General features: G+C 34.4%; 5 non-coding genes across 5 annotated transcripts; all 5 read right to left on the bottom strand.

The window, feature by feature from the left end:
- Nucleotides 1-4,171: 4,171 nt before the first annotated feature.
- On the bottom strand, nt 4,172-4,258 carry Trnastop-uca (transfer RNA opal suppressor (anticodon UCA)). Its single transcript has one exon. It is a non-coding gene; the product is annotated as a tRNA-Sec (tRNA).
- A 3,234-nt stretch (nt 4,259-7,492) lies between these two features.
- Trnastop-uca (transfer RNA opal suppressor (anticodon UCA)) lies at nt 7,493-7,579 on the bottom strand. The gene has a single exon. It is a non-coding gene; the product is annotated as a tRNA-Sec (tRNA).
- Nucleotides 7,580-10,549: 2,970 nt separating this feature from the next.
- Nucleotides 10,550-10,636, bottom strand: Trnastop-uca (transfer RNA opal suppressor (anticodon UCA)). Its single transcript has one exon. It is a non-coding gene; the product is annotated as a tRNA-Sec (tRNA).
- Nucleotides 10,637-13,504: 2,868 nt separating this feature from the next.
- Nucleotides 13,505-13,591, bottom strand: Trnastop-uca (transfer RNA opal suppressor (anticodon UCA)). The gene has a single exon. It is a non-coding gene; the product is annotated as a tRNA-Sec (tRNA).
- Nucleotides 13,592-16,459: 2,868 nt separating this feature from the next.
- On the bottom strand, nt 16,460-16,543 carry Trnastop-uca (transfer RNA opal suppressor (anticodon UCA)). The gene has a single exon. It is a non-coding gene; the product is annotated as a tRNA-Sec (tRNA).
- Nucleotides 16,544-19,397: the final 2,854 nt, after the last annotated feature.

A 19,397-nucleotide genomic window follows, 5' to 3' on the forward strand; every position in this document is an offset into this window, starting at 1 on the left:
TCTCTTTATCTATCTATCTATCTATCTATCTATCTATCTATCTATCTATTCGTCCATCTATCTCCTACACTCTCTTCTATCTATGTATCTCCTACCCTTTCCTTTGTTTATCTCCACCGTCTCTCTCTCTCTCTCTCTCTCTCTCTATATATATATATATATATATATATATATATATATATATATATATATATATATGCTACCCTCTCTATATCTATTAGTCTCTGTCCATAGCTTCATCACATTAAAAATACTAATTTTTGTTCTCTACCTTTGTTATGAGAGGACATTTCTCTTTTTAAAATATGAAGAAATTACAATTTCTTACATAAAAAAATGATATAAAATATAATATAAATATAAAATATGTAACTATTGCTAATAATATAAATTAATATGATAATATTATATAATATAAAATATATTATATAATATATAGTAAAAAACCCTACATTACAATTAGAAAATAAAAGCTTCTTTTAAAGCGTTTCTGAAGAGTTCTAAAAAATAGAACAGAAAACGTTGTAGTGTTCTATTTTAGAAATTCTAGAAAGTTCCATCCACAACGACTATAAATAGACGCTAATACCGTCATAACTTCAATTATTAAATCAGCTCTGAGAAGAAACGTTGTTTTGGGCCGACCTTTCAACTATTTATGACTCCAGACTATTTTATTTGACATAAGGAGTACTGAGATTTGGAAAAATCCTTTCAATCGGGTTTCGTACAGAAATTTGGGTGTTAAGGGATCAAAGTTAAACGATTTGACCTTTGAGAACTCTACCAAACTCCTCCACTAATTTTGGGTCTAAATACTTGAAATTTTAGATGTAAGTTAATTGGACATAGATCAAACTTTTTAATTTGATTTGAGCCCAAAAACAATGAATTTTAAGGGGTCAAAATTGGGATCAAACTTTACAAAAAATTTTACCTCTGAGGTCTCTACCAAATTACTCAGCAAATTTTTGGTTTAAACATTTGAAATTTTACATAAAGTGTATTCAGGCATAGGACAAGTTTTTAATTGTTTTTGGCTACCAAGGGGTTAAAGTTGAAAAGATTTGATCTTTGCAATCTCTAGTAAACTATTAAGCCAATTTTGGTTCTAAATATTTGAAATTTTGTATAAAGGCTATTCAGACATGTAGTAAGCTTTTTAATGAGTTTTGTGCGAAAATTTGGGTGCCAAGCGTTCAAAGTTGAAAGAGTTAACCTTTGCAAACCAAACTCTTCTGCCAATTTTGGGTCTAAACACTTGTCACCTGGACATGAATCCAACTGTTTAATATATATATATATATATATATATATATATATATATATATATATATATAGTCATCCACATACAGTACTGTTTCGCAGCTCATCAGTGCGGCTAGACAGACAACTGCCTCAGCCAGGATCGAAACCCGACCGCCCACATGACAGTCAAGGCTTCTCACCATTGCGCTATACGGTTGATGTATTGAATTGACGATGTTTTGGCATCGTCCAAATACCTCCGCTCGATTTGTTTACACAAAGAGCATCGTTTAATACGCTAATGGCATTTTGTATATCACTTCCCGATAAACTATATATATATTTACTTATTTATAATGTATAAAATATTTTTATAATATATAAGAATATTTTTTATATATAAAAGTTTTTGCAGAGAAATATTTTACGTTACCTCGACCAAGGTTACACCGATAGAACGTAAAGTATTTTCCCCGTAAAATTTTTTTTTATCTATAAGAGGAGAAAGATCAATTTTTAAAATCGTTTTTTTTTTTTCGATTTTCAATACTTATCGGATAAATTTCTGTACAAAAAATAACTAAAAACAATGCCAGAAATCTACATTATTTTTGTGTGAAATTTTCAAAAGATAGGCACAGACTTTTTCAAAGAATTCATTGTCAAGCTCAAATATCAGTTTTTTTTTGTTATTAATATTCTTGTAATTTTAAATATTTTGCGTTGGTGTTAGCGTCCCAAATTGTCGTATGAAAAATTGAATAAGTTTTAAACAGTAAAAAAATAAAAATGAAAAATGTTTTTTTAATTGAAGAATCATACTAAAAACTAAATGGCATTTTTTTTTTAAGAATTTCGGATTGTTATTGTTTCTTTTTAAATAAAAATTATTTGTTAGAAAACGATTTCAACTTGCAATGAAAAATACAACCAAACTTCGTAAAATGCGAATGAAAAAGAAAAAGAAGAAAGGATTTAGTTTTGTTTTTATTTGCATATTATAAACGGGAAATAATTGTCGATTGAAACAAAGCTTTCATCGTTTTGTTTTATCTAATTTCGCATACGCAGAATTTTTCAAACTGGAAGCTGTAGACCGGATTGACGGTTTCAACGCCCAAGCAAGACGATTTAAATTTTATGATAGATATAAGTTCGTTAACTTATAATAAACAAGTGGTTACTTCTTCCATTTTAGAAAACAAACTGCCAAGATGACTAGTGAATCTATTCGTTTAAGTAAGAAAGAAACCGATTAATTCCTTAATGGCAAAACTGGCTTGTCTTCACATAGCTATTCAAGAATATTTAATATAACTACAGATTCAATATTTAAATAATGGCGACTTAAATTATAAATAAATATTAATATAAATTTTTGACAAATTATAATTAAAAAATATAATCGTTAAAGCCTAAGGGTTTTTATTTATTCACGAAAATATTTATTTTGTGTTATCGTGTTTTAGTATTGAGTAGTGTGAGATGTTTTTTTTGTACCTCGGTAATGGCTGAACGACCATGGGATTAGCATTGAAATTTAAAAAAAACAAAATGTATTCCGTGATTGCTTTTTAAAGTGTTCCCACCACTGAAAACAACAAAAACGGAAGAACAGTATTCTCAATCTTTTCGTAGTATAATAATTGTAATTTAATTTTTTTTTAGCTTTATTTTATTTTATTTATTTATTTTTTTGCTTGTATGGGAATTGGGGCAAAATGTGTACACGTAATTTTAATTAATAAAATGCACTTACGATTTGTCAAGTAATAAATATACACTGAGTTGTGAGAAATATATGATAATCACGCATTTTTCTTTTTAATGGAAAACCCTCCAGACAAGGTGTAAAGCCACTTGATGTAACGGGGCTAACAAGAACGATCGATGATTATCGAAAAGATAGAAAATTGACATATTTGGATTCATCTGACTACTGTTCTCATCTAGAATGACATTTTCACAACATTTCGGTCGATGTAACCTCCGGCATTCTTCAGGTGTCCGCTAAGATCTATGGAGCAGTGGTTAGAGTACTTGGAACAAAGAATTGTAAAAGTGGTATTCTTCTTGAAGGTTGAAGGTTCAATTCTCAGTGTGGGCAACCTAAAAGATACAATTGAGAATTGCTTAGGATCTCTATCCTGTCATGACTGACAGAACGAGAGCATGCTACCCCCGTGAAGTTAATAAAGGGTTCGGTTCCAGATTCCGTCAAAATTCCCGACCTTTGACAAAAACATTCTCGAATTGGACAAGACATACTCGAAGAATGTCGGAGGTTACATCGACCGAAACGTGATGAAAATGACACTCGAGATGAAAACAGTATTCCGAAGAATCCAAATAATACGAAATAGTTAATAGTTACAACTGTAAATCTTCGAATAACCAATCCTCATCTAAAAAAAATTCATGAACGTAATGCCTATTAACCATGCTCTTGAAATGACAAAGGTTATAGGTAGGAGACAACCGGCAGGAAGGAAGTAGTTCTTGCAAAGAACCTATTGGAATAGGAAGCATCAACAATAAGTATCAAAACAGCAAATTGATGAAGACTAACAATGCAGAAGTAGAACGAATTGGACTATAAAATTTTGCCTCATCCGCCATACTCTCCAGACCCCTCACCTACAACCACTTGTTCGAGAATTTCGGCAACTTTCTGTGTGAGAAATGCTTTAAAAAACAAGCGATATCAAAAACACCTTCAACACATTTATCGCCACCAGAACGCAAGATTTTTACATTACTGACATTAATAAACTTATTGTGCGTTGGAAAACGTTTGTTCATTCTGATGATACTTGTTTCGATCTATAAATTTTGTTTGAGCCAAAACATGTTAATCTGAATTTAAAAATTAAAAACCGAAAGAACTTTCTGGTCAACTTGATATTCATACTAATCTACGTAACGCCCTGAAGGTGGAATCGAACCACTCTGATGTTAATCAGCTACAGGTTTGAAGCCTGCACCGCAGACCACTGCGGCTCATCCGGGCATTACTGGATATCGATAAACTTGGTTTTATAGCAATGCAATAATTCACATAAGACGACGACGGTTACACGGATTTGCATGTTTAGTTTTTTTTATAAGGTTTTAAAAATGATCGGTTTTACAGATTAAATGGCGACCGCTTTTTCTAAATAACTACCTCTAGTGATACGCGTTTGAGCGAATATATAATTAGATCTTTGCTTATTTTTTCTTCTTTTTTAAGCTTTATCTGTTTTTATCTCATTTCTATGAGGTCTATTGTTCAATACGAAGATATCTGACTCCTTTTGATAGATGTCGATAATATATATCTTAAAAAATGCATGACGTCAAAGCGTGATTCTTGGCTGAGCGGTTTCAGTGACAGTGTTGTTCTGTTTGTATTGTGCCAGTCAGAGTTCGATTCTTTTAAACAGGTGTTATACTTTTTGATGCTTTTTTTATTTATGAATGTTAAAACAAATAAAATACATTAATTGGTGCTTATTTATTATTATTTATCAATAATTTGGACTTATAACCAATCATATAAAAAAAACTAATCACACACAGCGTGAACATTTTACACTAAAATAAATTAATGACGTTAAATATACAGCGATTTTGTATTTAGCGAAAACGTTAAGTACACAGTCCTTAACGTTAACTGGTGATGAAAAATCAGTGAGTGTTTCAATTTTTTTTATTCATGTTGCATACTCGTTCTCCGGACCGAAATCAAAGAATACGGGTAATTGAATCGAATACATTTCATTCGTAAAGAATATTTTTACTTAATTGCCACTACATGAGGCGCAACTGATCATAAAACAAATTTTTAAACGCGTTCAAACAACAGCTGCCATGGAAATAACGATGAAAAAAGACGGGCTAGCAACGTCTCTTCTGCGGGAGAGAGGAGTCAGGGAAGAGAAAAGGGCATCCCTCACGAAGCTACGACATCTATTTTGTACTCTGTCAAGGCAGGATAGGCTGTTTTTAGCAGCTCCTGACTAGATGTGGCAGACAATACTCCATCCTTGGGCGTACTTGGCTTTTATACAGGTAGACAATTGCATCAGTAGTGAGATATCTACTGGAGCGATAGAAGGATCCCACCATTTTCCCAGCGTCCTTGGCAACAGACCTGATGTACGTGTTCCATTTCAGATCAGGAGTAAAGGTCAAACCCAGAAGCTTGTCAAAACATGGAGCCTCCCCAAGACTAGAGCTATCCATTTCAATTGATGCCATATTTGGGATCAGAGCGTTGATGATGTAAAGATAGAAGCTTGGTTTTAGATGCATTAAAAGTGACCAACCACCTCTTCCCCGAGTGTACCACGCGCACAACATCAGAGGAGAGAGAATCTGAAAGAACTTTGTCATTTACTGCCTTTGATGTGTTGCCGTAGATGGTCGTGTCATCAACATAGATGTCAACGAATGATTAAAGTATGTGTTTTGGGAGCACATTGATGTAGATCAGGAAGAGAGTTGGCCCCAGGATGGACCACTGAGGGCCTCCAGCATTAAGACTGTGGGTCTCTGATTTCTGCACATCAACCACTACTCTTATGAACCTATCGGAGAGAAATGATTTAATGATTGAGAAAACATTTCCAGTGATACCGTAGCTGGAAATCTTGTGAAGTAGGCCTTTATGCCATACCTTATCGAAGGCCTTCGATATGTCAAGAGCAATTGCCCTGGAAAGTTAGCCTTTGTCAAGAGATTCACTAATCTTATTAGATATCACCGTTAGGACACCTGCCGTAGATCTTGCGGAGCGAAACCATATTGCATGTCACTAAGAAGTTTGTTTCTGCTGAGGTGGTGGACTACTTCTTAATTTAATATGGATTCCAACAACTTACTCATGACACACAGGAGACTTATCTGAGAGAGAGAGATGACTTTTCACCTGAATTCTGTAATACAGGGCATACCGATGAGGTTTTCCAGGTTGTTGGAAAGCACTTCTCCTTAAGGCAATGCTTAAACAGTTTTGTGAGTATGGGGGCAAGTTCTGGTTTAAGCTTTTTCAGCACTATAACTGGAATCCGTCAGGGCCAGTTGCTTTACTGGAATCAAAATTCCTGATTAGCTTGGCGACCTCACGCACAGATATTTGTATGTTTCATAGCGGGTTGTCTGTTATAGGAGGAAATACGGGGATTTGATGGCCTTCGTCGCATAGGGTAGAATAAGCTGCAAAGTTCTTGGCAAATAGTCTGGCCTTGTCCGATGCTAACGAGATGATCTCAGGTCCATTGATAATGGTTGGGATGGAACGTACGCTTCTGTTCAGGATCCTGTTTGCTATTTGCCAAAACTGGTGTTAAAAGTAAATATCTATTTTGCCATCTAATTCACAAAGTATTTGTGGTGTGGGGAGAAAAACGACCAGCAGGAAAGAAGTGTTTTTTACAAAGAAGCTCTTAAAATAGGAAACTGTATTACAATTAAGCATCGAAACAGCAAATTGATGAAGACCAACAATGCAGAAGTTGAACGAATTAGGCTATGAAATTTTGCCTCATCCGCCATACTCTCCAGACCTACCACCACTTTTTCAAGAATTTCGGCAACTTTCTGTGTGAGAAAGGCTTTAAAAAACTAACTGACATCAAAAACACCTTCAGCAACTTTATCGCCAGCAGAACACACGATTTTTACATTACTGACATTAATACACTTATTGTGCGTTGGCAAACGTTTGTTCATTCTGATGATACTTATTTCGATCAATAATTTTACGTTACGGCGAAGAATTACTGTCAGCAAATGGATGAAATGCATCAGAAACTTCGACAACAACACCCAGCATTAGTCAACAGAAAAGGTCCACTTCTCCTCTACGACAATGCCCAACTGCATGTTGCTAAACCGACTCTGCAGAGGTTGAACGAATTGGGCTATGAAACTCTGCTTCATCCACCATACTCTCCATACCTGTCACCTACCGACTACCACTTTTTCAAGCATCTTGACAACCTTCTGAGTGAGAAATACTTTAAAAAAATTAAGCGATATCACAAACGCTTTCAGCACATTTATCGCCAGCAGAACGCAAGGTTTTTACATTACTGACATTAATACACTTATTGTGCGTTGGAAAACGTTTGTTCATTCTGATGATGCTTATTTCGATCAATAATTTATTTGCTTGAGCCAAAATATGTTAATCTGAATTTAAAAGTTAAAAACCGCAAGAACTTTCTGGTCAACTTGATATTCATAACAATCTACGTAACGCCCTGAAGGTGGAATCGAACCACTCTGATGTTAATCAGCTACAGGTTTGAAGCCTGCACCGCAGACCACTGCGGCTCATCCGGGCATTACTTTATATCGATAAAGTTGCTTTTATAGCAATGCATATATTTACATAAGACGACGACGGTTACACGGATTTGCATGTTTAGTTTTGTTTATAAGGTTTTAAAAATGATCGGTTTTACAGATTAAATGGCGACCGCTTTTTCTAAATAACTACCTTCCTTAGTACACGTTTGAGCGAATATATAAGTAGATGTTTGCTGATTTTTTCTTCTTTTTTAAGTTTTATCTGTTTTTATCTTATTTCTAATAGGTCTATTGTTCAATACGAAGATATCTGACTCCTTTTGATAGATGTCGATAATATATATCTCAACAAATGCATGACGTCAAAGCGTGATTCTTGGCCGAGCGGTTTCAGTGACAGTGTTGATCTTTTTGTATTGTGCCAGTCAGAGTTCGATTCTTTTGAACAGGCGTAATAGTTTATTTTTCATTTATGAATGTTGAAAAAATAAAATACATTTATTGGTGGTCATTTATCACCATTTATCAATAATTTGGACTCATAACCAATTATATAACAAAACTATTAAATAAATTAATGAGGTTAAATATACAGCGATTATGTATTTAGCGGAAACGTTATGTACACAGTCCTTAACGCAAAATGGTGGCAAAAACTCAGCGATTGTTCCAATTCTCTATTCATGGTGAAATACGGGTTCCCCAGATCGAAATCAAAGAAGAATGCAGGTTATTGAGTCGAATATATTTCATTCAAAAATATACAAACTTCTATCGGAACTCCCCTAAGAATAAGGGAGCTACGGATAAGCTCGTCTCATCCTAGGTGACTCCCTAAATATATACCAGTGTACTCATCTTTTACATTTTTGCTCTGGGCCTCGTGATTTTGTCACAAGTCTGATTGGTCTCAAATTTTTATATGTGCGATGGCTAGTTTTTTTATAAAACTCTTACATATTTGTTAAATTATAGGCAATATCTATACGTCAGCTTCGGCAAGGAATTGTGTGTTAAAACTAAATACTTATTTTGCCATCTAATTCACATACGTATTTGTGGTGAGCACATATAAGCGTGGGTATAATAGCTACAATAAAACATCAGTCACTCTTATTCTAGATGTTCGCAGAGACATAAAAAATTTATTATAAAATAGCAAAATCCACATAAAATTCAAGGGGTCGAAATAAATATATACTTAAAAGTGGAATGGGGGAATCGTTTAGTGAACTATAAATAAGGCTGATCAGAAGTATTAGAAAATAATATTTTTACAAACAATTATCATTTAATTAACTTTGCCAACTTTTGACCTCTAAATGAAAGTGTCAACATAACTCAATCCAAAAATTAAATTTTTAGTATATGTTTTGTTTTATGTGGACCAACTTCTATTTAATATGATAATATATATATATATATATATATATATATATATATTTTGCCATCTAATTCACATACGTATTTGTGGTGAGTACAAACATACATATATATATATTAATCAGTAATCTACGAACACGTGTTTCGCGGTACTTCCGCTCTTCAGCGTAGCTTAATTGTTCTAGGATTCGAACTTCGGACCATAGGTGCTATGATCAAGTGCGTTAATCGTTATGCAACGTGGTTCTAGATGACTTTACGTGTTATTGATATCGCTTTTAAATACATAACATTCGTTTATTTGTTTACGTCTAAAAAATATGGGCGATTTTTCTAAGGAAAATATTTTTATAGGTTGGAGACGCTAATAACCGTATTCAATTATCGTGAAAATATCAAAAATAAAAATCCACACACACACACACACACACACACACACACACACACACACACACACACACACACACACACACACACACACACACACACACACACACACACATATGTATATATATATATATATATATATATATATATATACATCATTTTTACAACGTATAAAAAAAAAAAACTGCAGACAATTTATCTCCCATAGCAAAACATTTTTTCAGTTAACTGTAGAATGAGTGATTATTCCAAATTAAATTTCAAGTCATTGAGAAAACTGAGTTGGGAAAAAATTAGTAGAAGCACGTTTTGTCTAGGCTTTATGACGTCAAGCATCAAGTAGAACCGCCTGCGGGGAATTATCCCACGTGGGTGGTGGGGGGTTGCTCGCTTGGTCGGCCGCCCATCGACCGTTCAAGCACACATGAATGCTACAGGCGACCATTACAACTCACACCACGCGGAGGTGGTGCAACTGAAAGGGGGCTACCCTTAAGAGGGTCAACCACACACGTGTCAGTGGATAATTATATTTTAACAATATATATGTCGCTTCCCATTTGGAGATACCAAATTGGTCAAAGGGAAAATTATGCCCAACTCGCATTCTGGTAAAAATGCATTATCGTATAAATAATTGACTTCATTCAAAAAGTATTGCAAAACAAAAACAAATAACATTTACATAAAACGCGATACGTTCGTCAGTCGTTCAGGATAGCCAAGTGGGGTGAAACCGTTACGGCGAAGAATTACTGTCAGCAAATGGATGAAATGCATCAGAAACTTCGACAACAACACCCAGCATTAGTCAACAGAAAAGGTCCACTTCTCCTCTACGACAATGCCCAACTGCATGTTGCTAAACCGACTCAGAAGAGGTTGAACGAATTGGGCTATGAAACTCTGCTTCATCCACCATACTCCCCATACCTGTCACCTACCGACTACCACTTTTTCAAGCATCTTGAGAACCTTCTGAGTGAGAAATACTTAAAAAAAATTAAGCGATATCACAAACGCTTTCAGCACATTTATCGCCAGCAGAACGCAAGGTTTTTACATTACTGACATTAATACACTTATTGTGCGTTGGAAAACGTTTGTTCATTCTGATGATGCTTATTTCGATCAATAATTTATTTGCTTGAGCCAAAATATGTTAATCTGAATTTAAAAGTTAAAAACCGCAAGAACTTTCTGGTCAACTTGATATTCATAACAATCTACGTAACGCCCTGAAGGTGGAATCGAACCACTCTGATGTTAATCAGCTACAGGTTTGAAGCCTGCACCGCAGACCACTGCGGCTCATCCGGGCATTACTTGATATCGATAAAGTTGCTTTTATAGCAATGCATATATTTACATAAGACGACGACGGTTACACGGATTTGCATGTTTAGTTTTGTTTATCAGGTTTTAAAAATGATCGGTTTTACAGATTAAATGGCGACCGCTTATTCTAAATAACTACCTTCCTTGGTACATGTTTGAGCGAGTATATAATTATATCTTTGCCGATTTTTTTCTTCTTTTTTAAGTTTTATCTGTTTTTATCTTATTTCTATGAGGTCTATTATCGATAACATATATCTTAACAAATGATTTATGTACAAGCTTGATTCTTGGCCGAGCGTTTTCAGTGACAGTGTTGTTCTTTTTGTATTGTGCTAGTCATGGTTCGATTCTTTTGAACAGGCGTAATACTTTTTTTTTTCATTTATGAATGTTGAAAAAATAAAGTACATTAATTGGTGCTTATTTATCACCATTTTATCAATAATTTGGACTTATAACCAATTATATAACAAAACTGTTAAATAAATTAATGAGGTTAAATATACAGCGATTATGTATTTAGCGAAAACGTTATGTACACAGTCCTTAACGCAAAGTGGTGGCGAAAACTCAGCGATTGTTTCAATTCATGTTGAAATATGTGTTCCCCAGATCGAAATCAAAGAAGAATGTAGGTTATTGAGTCGAATATATTTCATTCAAAAATATACAAACTTCTATCGGAACTCCCCTAAGAATAAGGGAGCTACGGATAACACTCGATAAACTCATCTTCTCCCCCAAATAGGAGATAGTGCGTGATTTATTTTGTCTCGTCTCATCCTAGGTGACTCCTTATATATATACCAGTGTACTCATCTTTTACACTTTGTCGCTGGGCCTCGTTATTTAGTCACAAGTTCGATTGGTCTCAAATTTGTATATGTGCGATGGCTAGTGTTTTTTTATAAAACTTACATATTTGTTAACTAGGGGCAATATCTATACGTAAGGTCCGGCAAGGAATTGTGTGTTAAAACTAAATACTTATTTTGCCATCTAATTCACATACGTATTTGTGGTGAGTACAAACACGCGTGGGTATAATAGCTACAATAAAACATCAGTCACTCTAATTCTAGATGTTCGCAGAGGCATAAAACAATTATTAAAAAATAGTAAAATCCACATAAAATTAAAGGGTTCGAAATAAATATATACTTAAAAGTGGGACAGGTGAATCGTGAATCACGGCTGATGTGAAGTATTTGAAAATAATATGTTAGCAAACAATTATCATTTTATTAACTTTCGACATCTAAATGAAAGTGTCAACATAACTCAATCCCAAAATTTAATATTTAGCATCAGTTTTGTTTTATTTTACTGTTAGTAACAAATGTGGACAAACGTCTATTTAATATGATAATATATATATATATATATATATATATATATATATATATATATATATATATATATATATGAATCAGTAATCTACGAACACGTGTTTCGCGGTACCACAGCTTGTAAGCGTAGCTTAATTGTTCTAGGATTCGAACTTCGGACCATATGTGCTATGATCAAGTGCGTTAATCGTTATGCAACGAGGTTCTAGATGACTTTACGTGTTATTGATATCGCTTTTAAATACATAACATTCGTTTCCTTGTTTACGTCTAAAAAAATATGGGCGATTTTTCTAAGGAAAATATTTTTATAGGTTGGAGACGGTAATAACCGTATTCAATTATCGTGAAAAAATCAACAATAAAAATCCACACACACATACACACACACACATATATATACATATATATATATACATCATTTTTATAACGTATAAAAAAATCTGCACACAATTTATCTCCCATAGCAGAACATTTTTTCAGTTAACTGTCGAATGAGTGATTATTCCAAATTAAATTTCAAGTCATTGAGAAAACTGAGTTGGGAAAAAATTAGTAGAAGGGGGGGCACGTTTTGTCTAGGCTTTATGACGTCAAGCATCAAGTAGAACCGCCTGCGGGGAATTATCCCACGTGGGTGGTGGGGGGTTGCACGCTTGGTCGACCGCCCTTCGACCGTTCAAGCACACATGAATGCTACAGGCGACCATTACAACTCACACCACACGGAGGTGGTGCAACTGAAAGGGGGCTACCCTTAAGAGGGTCAACCACACACGTGTCAGTGGATAATTATATTTTAACAATATATATGTCGCTTCCCATTTGGAGATACCAAATTGGTCAAAGGGAAAATTATGCCCAACTCGCATTCTGGTAAAAATGCATTATCGTATAAATAATTGACTTCATTCAAAAAGTATTGCAAAACAAAAACAAATAACATCTACGTAAAACGCGATACGTTCGTCAGTCGTTCAGGATAGCCAAGTGGGGTGAAACCGTTACGGCGAAGAATTACTGTCAGCAAATGGATGAAATGCATCAGAAACTTCGACAACAACACCCAGCATTAGTCAACAGAAAAGGTCCACTTCTCCTCTACGACAATGCACAACTGCATGTTGCTAAACCGACTCAGAAGAGGTTGTACGAATTGGGCTATGAAACTCTGCTTCATCCACCATACTCCCCATACCTGTCACCTACCGACTACCACTTTTTCAAGCATCTTGAGAACCTTCTGAGTGAGAAATACTTAAAAAAAATTAAGCGATATCACAAACGCTTTCAGCACATTTATCGCCAGCAGAACGCAAGGTTTTTACATTACTGACATTAATACACTTATTGTGCGTTGGAAAACGTTTGTTCATTCTGATGATGCTTATTTCGATCAATAATTTATTTGCTTGAGCCAAAATATGTTAATCTGAATTTAAAAGTTAAAAACCGCAAGAACTTTCTGGTCAACTTGATATTCATAACAATCTACGTAACGCCCTGAAGGTGGAATCGAACCACTCTGATGTTAATCAGCTACAGGTTTGAAGCCTGCACCGCAGACCACTGCGGCTCATCCGGGCATTACTTGATATCGATAAAGTTGCTTTTATAGCAATGCATATATTTACATAAGACGACGACGGTTACACGGATTTGCATGTTTAGTTTTGTTTATCAGGTTTTAAAAATGATCGGTTTTACAGATTAAATGGCGACCGCTTATTCTAAATAACTACCTTCCTTGGTACATGTTTGAGCGAGTATATAATTATATCTTTGCCGATTTTTTTCTTCTTTTTTAAGTTTTATCTGTTTTTATCTTATTTCTATGAGGTCTATTATCGATAACATATATCTTAACAAATGATTTATGTACAAGCTTGATTCTTGGCCGAGCGTTTTCAGTGACAGTGTTGTTCTTTTTGTATTGTGCTAGTCAGGGTTCGATTCTTTTGAACAGGCGTAATACTTTTTTTTTTCATTTATGAATGTTGAAAAAATAAAGTACATTAATTGGTGCTTATTTATCACCATTTTATCAATAATTTGGACTTATAACCAATTATATAACAAAACTGTTAAATAAATTAATGAGGTTAAATATACAGCGATTATGTATTTAGCGAAAACGTTATGTACACAGTCCTTAACGCAAAGTGGTGGCGAAAACTCAGCGATTGTTTCAATTCATGTTGAAATATGTGTTCCCCAGATCGAAATCAAAGAAGAATGTAGGTTATTGAGTCGAATATATTTCATTCAAAAATATACAAACTTCTATCGGAACTCCCCTAAGAATAAGGGAGCTACGGATAACACTCGATAAACTCATCTTCTCCCCCAAATAGGAGATAGTGCGTGATTTATTTTGTCTCGTCTCATCCTAGGTGACTCCTTATATATATACCAGTGTACTCATCTTTTACACTTTGTCGCTGGGCCTCGTTATTTAGTCACAAGTTCGATTGGTCTCAAATTTGTATATGTGCGATGGCTAGTGTTTTTTTATAAAACTTACATATTTGTTAACTAGGGGCAATATCTATACGTAAGGTCCGGCAAGGAATTGTGTGTTAAAACTAAATACTTATTTTGCCATCTAATTCACATACGTATTTGTGGTGAGTACAAACACGCGTGGGTATAATAGCTACAATAAAACATCAGTCACTCTAATTCTAGATGTTCGCAGAGGCATAAAACAATTATTAAAAAATAGTAAAATCCACATAAAATTAAAGGGTTCGAAATAAATATATACTTAAAAGTGGGACAGGTGAATCGTGAATCACGGCTGATGTGAAGTATTTGAAAATAATATGTTAGCAAACAATTATCATTTTATTAACTTTCGACATCTAAATGAAAGTGTCAACATAACTCAATCCCAAAATTTAATATTTAGCATCAGTTTTGTTTTATTTTACTGTTAGTAACAAATGTGGACAAACGTCTATTTAATATGATAATATATATATATATATATATATATATATATATATATATATATATATATATATATATATGAATCAGTAATCTACGAACACGTGTTTCGCGGTACCACAGCTTGTAAGCGTAGCTTAATTGTTCTAGGATTCGAACTTCGGACCATATGTGCTATGATCAAGTGTGTTAATCGTTATGCAACGAGGTTCTAGATGACTTTACGTGTTATTGATATCGCTTTTAAATACATAACATTCGTTTCCTTGTTTACGTCTAAAAAAATATGGGCGATTTTTCTAAGGAAAATATTTTTATAGGTTGGAGACGGTAATAACCGTATTCAATTATCGTGAAAAAATCAACAATAAAAATCCACACACACATACACACACACACATATATATACATATATATATATACATCATTTTTATAACGTATAAAAAAATCTGCACACAATTTATCTCCCATAGCAGAACATTTTTTCAGTTAACTGTCGAATGAGTGATTATTCCAAATTAAATTTCAAGTCATTGAGAAAACTGAGTTGGGAAAAAATTAGTAGAAGGGGGGGCACGTTTTGTCTAGGCTTTATGACGTCAAGCATCAAGTAGAACCGCCTGCGGGGAATTATCCCACGTGGGTGGTGGGGGGTTGCACGCTTGGTCGACCGCCCTTCGACCGTTCAAGCACACATGAATGCTACAGGCGACCATTACAACTCACACCACACGGAGGTGGTGCAACTGAAAGGGGGCTACCCTTAAGAGGGTCAACCACACACGTGTCAGTGGATAATTATATTTTAACAATATATATGTCGCTTCCCATTTGGAGATACCAAATTGGTCAAAGGGAAAATTATGCCCAACTCGCATTCTGGTAAAAATGCATTATCGTATAAATAATTGACTTCATTCAAAAAGTATTGCAAAACAAAAACAAATAACATCTACGTAAAACGCGATACGTTCGTCAGTCGTTCAGGATAGCCAAGTGGGGTGAAACCGTTACGGCGAAGAATTACTGTCAGCAAATGGATGAAATGCATCAGAAACTTCGACAACAACACCCAGCATTAGTCAACAGAAAAGGTCCACTTCTCCTCTACGACAATGCACAACTGCATGTTGCTAAACCGACTCAGAAGAGGTTGTACGAATTGGGCTATGAAACTCTGCTTCATCCACCATACTCTCCATACCTGTCACCTACCGACTACCACTTTTTTAAGCATCTTGAGAACCTTCTGAGTGAGAAATACTTTAAAAAAATTAAGCGATATCACAAACGCTTTCAGCACATTTATCGCCAGCAGAACGCAAGGTTTTTACATTACTGACATTAATGCACTTATTGTGCGTTGGAAAACGTTTGTTCATTCTGATGATGCTTATTTCGATCAATAATTTATTTGCTTGAGCCAAAATATGTTAATCTGAATTTAAAAGTTAAAAACCGCAAGAACTTTCTGGTCAACTTGATATTCATAAAAATCCACGTAACGCCCTGAAGGTGTCGAACCACTCTGATGTTAATCAGCTACAGGTTTGAAGCCTGCACCGCAGACCACTGCGGCTCATCCGGGCATTACTTGATACCGATAAAGTTGCTTTTATAGCAATGCATATATTCACAGAAGACGACGACGATTTCACGGATTTGCATGTTTAGTTTTGTTTATAAGGTTTTAAAAATGATCGGTTTTACAGATTAAATGGCGACCGCTTTTTCTAAATAACTACCTTCCTTAGTACATGTTTGAGCGAGTATATAATTAGATCTTTGCTGATTTTTTTCTTCTTTTTTAAGTTTTATCTGTTTTTATCTTATTTCTATGAGGTCTATTATCGATAACATATAGATAACATATATCTTAACAAATGCTTTATGTAAAAGCTTGATTCGTGGCCGAGCGGTTTCAGTGACAGTGTTGTTCTTTTTGTATTGTGCTAGTCAGGGTTCGATTCTTTTGAACAGGCGTAATACTTTTTTTTTTTCATTTATGAATGTTGGAAAATAAAGTACAGTAATTGGTGCTTATTTATCACCATTTTATCAATAATTTGGACTTATAACCAATTATATAACAAAACTATTCACACACAGTGCGAACATTTTACACTGAAATAAATTAATGACTTTGACTATATAGCGATTATGTATTTAGCGAAAACATTATTCATGTTGAAATATGTCTTCCCCAGATCGAAATCAAAGAAGAATGCAGGTCGAATATATTTCATTCCAAAATATACAAACTTCTATCGGAACTCCCCTAAGAATAGGGGAGCTACGCATAACAGTCGATAAACTCATCGTTTCCTCCAAATAGGATATAATGCGTGATTTATTGGTATCGTTTTATTCTATGTGGCTCCCTAAATATATACCAGTGTACTCATCTTTTACATTTTTGCTCTGGGTCTCGTGATTTAGTCACAAGTTCGATTGGTTTCAAGTTTTTATATGTGCGATTGCTAGTGTTTTTATAAAACTCTTACATATTTGTTAAATTAGAGGCAATATCTATACGTCAGCTTCGGCAAGGAATTGTGTGTTAAAACTAAATACTTATTTTGCCATCTAATTCACATACGTATTTGTGGTGAGTATAAACACGCGTGAGTATAATAGCTACAATAAAAATCAGTTACTCTAATTCTAGATGTTCGCAGAGACATAAAAGTTTATTAAAAAATAGCAAAATCCACATAAAATTAAAGGGTTCGAAATAAATATATACTTAAAAGTGGAACCGGTGAATCGTGAATCACAGCTGATCAGAAGTATTAGAAAATAATATTTTTGCAAACAATTATTTTATTAACTTTTGACATCTAAATGAAAGTGTCAACATAACTCAATCCCAAAATTTAATATTTAGCATCAGTTTTGTTTTATTTTACTATAAGTAACAAATGTGAACCAACTTCTATTTAATATGATATATATATATATATATATATATATATATATATATATATATATATATATATATATATATATATGAATCCGTAATCTACGAACCCGTGTTTCGCGGTATTACAGCTTGTCAGCGTAGCTTAATTGTTCTAGGATTCGAACTTCGGACCGTAGGTGCTATGATCAAGTGGGTTAATCGTTATGCAACGAGGTTCTAGATGACTTTCCGTGTTATTGATATCGCTTTTAAATACATAACATTCGTTTATTTGTTTACGTCTAAAAAAATATGGGCGAGTTTTCTAAGGAAAAATATTTTCCACATCTCAAAGGTTATTATAACCGTGTTCAATTATCGTTAAAAAAATCACCAAAACACACACACACACACACACACACACACACACACACACACACACACACACACACACACACACATATTTCTGTGGAAATATTTTTATTTACTTATATCTGCTTTTTATATGTACAAATCCTTATTTAAGAAGCTCAATGTAATTACAGAACTTATAATGAATAAATGACAAAAGTCTATATTCCAAATTTCATAATGTTGACCATCTTACAATTTATTCCTTTAATTCAATTGATATTTACACTTGTACCTAATTTGTTCCCAAAATAAATGTTTATATTTTGTGCAAATAAACATTCCAAAGTGTATTATCTGTTTTCAACAAGCAGTGACGTCAGACGTTTTACTATTAGTAGAGCCATTGCGTATATATGCAAATTACAAATGTACGAGTGAGGTTCCAAGAGTAAGCATCTATTTATTTCATTGTTGAAGAGCTACGAAGACGGGAGTGATACCATAAAAACAAACGAAATTTTGTGCTCCAGAAGTTATTTTTCTACATAGTGATCACCATTCTCCATGCAATTTTGCTAAGAATTTAATGTAATCTACTTAAGTCGGTTTTATATTTTTACTCTTATTTTGTATAATACTTTTCTCCTATTCTGAAGAGAAGCATTTAGCTTTGAAATGCCATCACCTAAAAATGTTCATCATTTTATATTTGCTTTTTAATAACGTGCCGAAACCTTGGTGGTATGTACGGTACGTCGACGACACATTTGCTTCCTTTCGGTCACGTGAGGCTGCTTGTTCTTTTTTCCAACATTTAAATAAGCTCCACCCATCTTTGCAATTCACAATGGAGGAAGAAAGGGACAATATGCTGCCATTCCTCGACGTACTCGTGGAGCGCACTCCTTCTGTTTTTCTTACCAGTATATTTAGGAAGCCGACATTTACGGGACTGTATCTCAGTTGGGATTCTTTTGCCCCCAAGCGCAGAAAGAAATACCTCATCAGAACTCTCACCCATCGAGCTTTGATGATCTGTTCTAGTTCTCGAGTTCTCGATTGACGCCCGAGCTTCACAAAATTAAAGAAATTTTCCTCTCCAATGGATACCCTGAGCAACTAGGCTCATATACCATCCGAAGTAAGGTTGACAACTTTAATAGAGCTAAGGTATATGGTCCTCCTCG

The sequence above is a fragment of the Euprymna scolopes genome, unplaced genomic scaffold (assembly GCF_053919585.1).
Source record: "Euprymna scolopes isolate OS-2025 unplaced genomic scaffold, ASM5391958v1 sca360, whole genome shotgun sequence".
Classification (NCBI taxonomy): domain Eukaryota; kingdom Metazoa; phylum Mollusca; class Cephalopoda; order Sepiida; family Sepiolidae; genus Euprymna; species Euprymna scolopes.